The 2,072-nt window shown below is 41.4% G+C and overlaps 1 non-coding gene across 1 annotated transcript; it reads left to right on the top strand.

Moving 5' to 3' along the window:
• Nucleotides 1–1,114: 1,114 nt before the first annotated feature.
• On the top strand, nt 1,115–1,249 carry LOC136386633 (small nucleolar RNA SNORA5). Its single transcript, XR_010747996.1, has one exon. It is a non-coding gene; the product is annotated as a small nucleolar RNA SNORA5 (small nucleolar RNA).
• Nucleotides 1,250–2,072: the final 823 nt, after the last annotated feature.

The raw sequence follows: 2,072 nt of genomic DNA, 5'->3' as shown, positions 1-2,072 counted from the left end.
TCGTTGAAAGAAAAGAAGTTTCTTAGTTAACCTTTATTTTAGGTTTAAAACTAAATGATCCATTGTTTCTTGCAAGCCAGAAACTTCTACATTCTTTGCCCTCCCCTCCCCAAAGGAAGGAGGGGACAGGAAAGCCTGATCTTTCCTCCTAGAATATCAATATTAATTTTGCAGCTTTTTGGTACCTTACTACACCTATAGATTGACCCAACCTACAAAAATATTAGTTATAGTAAACATTAAATAAGCATAATAACACTTGTGTAAATATAGATGCAAATAATCTTGCTACCATTTATTACATTAAGAAATTTGGATAGCTGGGGATAGTATAAGCTTCTCTAGAAAGCTTGCTAAAGAAAGTTTGTTTTTTGTAATAACTTTCTCCGAAGCAAGTATATAACATTCAAAATCATTACATTGGCCCTGGCCGGTTGGCTCAGTGGTAGAGCGTCGGCCTGGTGTGCAGGAGTCCTGGGTTTGATTCCTGGCCAGGGAACACAGGAGAAGCACCCATCTGCTTCTCCACCCCTCCCCCTCTCCTTCCTCTCTGTCTCTCTCTTCCCCTCCCGCAGCCAAGGCTCCACTGGAGCAGCGTTTGCCCGGGCACTGAGGATGGCTCTGTGGCCTCTGCCTCAGGTGCTAGAATGGCTCTGGTTGCAACAGAGCAACGCCCCAGATGGGCAGAGCATCGCCCCCTGGTGGGCGTGCCGGGTGGATCCCGTTCGGGCGCATGCATGAGTCTGTCTGACTGCCTCCCCGTTTCCAACTTTGGAAAAATACAAAAAAAACAAACATCATTACATTGACTTTAAGTCTTTACTTAAAACTAAATAGATCGTAATAAGTACTTACTTTAGATGGGTATGTTAGTGACAGTGGCTTTCCCAGTGAAAAGCAATTTCAAAGGGCTGACCCAGCATATTTTTTTTCTGTTATTTTTCACTTTATTCAGCCTTATGTAGTTATAGGTCATTCATCCAAAGCAATGTTAGCAGTAAGCTCTTTCTTTATTCCTTCATAGGCACAGCCAGACCTGCCAACATATAATTTTAGTCTAGTAGCCTTGAGGAGAAAGGTTTATACAGGAAACCATATTAAGACTAGAGGGACATGTGGCCATGTCAAATTGGATGCCTGTCCCACCCTTGGCAAGCACTGGCCCAGAGGGATGCCATAGAAACACAGTAACTCGCGGGCCCTAATCTCCTTTGCTGGGTTTTAGGGATAAATCTGGTTACACACACACACACACACACACACACACACACACACACACACACACAAAACTAGAAGGATTTGCTCCAAGTAACTACACTATGCCACTTGCCCCTTTGTGTTGCTGTCTCTGTTTCTATGAATTAAAGCTATTTTCAATAGAATTTTTTTTAACACAAGATCTGTTTTCCAATAATATATGTAAGAGCATGAACTTAGTTAAGATCAGAAAGAAATACATAATAAAACAATCTCATGGTGAAACAACACACAAATGACATTGACTAGCATGAAACCATTCTGTTCCCTTAAAGCAAATTGGTGATTAATGCAATTCTTGAGTTATTATACTTTTCAAAGGCAGCACTACACATGGGACACCCTTGTCCTCAGGATGACCTTGGAAACAAAAATCTTCAGTCTGTTACTCAAGTGACAGAAGTGTGGCCATCAGAGACATTTATGAAGTGTGAGGTCCTTAAGTAAGGTCAATCACATGCCTAGACCAAATATGGATGAATATAGAACTGACCAATTAAACTCTGCCATACTGGAATTCCTTTGTACTTTCTCTTCCCCCTTGACCCTTTCCCATAAGTGGCCAAGTTTCAAAAACTTTCAATCAAAATTTGCTCCACTAGCACTACCATATACAAACCTGTTCTCCCTAAACCTTAAAACTTGTCCAGATGACAGATGAGAGAGACAGATTTGAGCCATGCCTTCCGTCTTCTTGATGGTTGACTAAGTAATAAAAGCTTTTTCTTTTCTCAAAAGCTGATGCGATAGTATTGGCTTCTATGCACATGGGGCATTGGCCCTTGCTTAGTAACAATGGTACTTGGCACATGGTT

Source organism: Saccopteryx leptura, chromosome X (genome assembly GCF_036850995.1).
Source record: "Saccopteryx leptura isolate mSacLep1 chromosome X, mSacLep1_pri_phased_curated, whole genome shotgun sequence".
Classification (NCBI taxonomy): domain Eukaryota; kingdom Metazoa; phylum Chordata; class Mammalia; order Chiroptera; family Emballonuridae; genus Saccopteryx; species Saccopteryx leptura.
The sequence above is the reverse complement of the archived record's forward strand: the minus strand, read 5'-3'. Positions and strand labels throughout refer to the sequence as shown.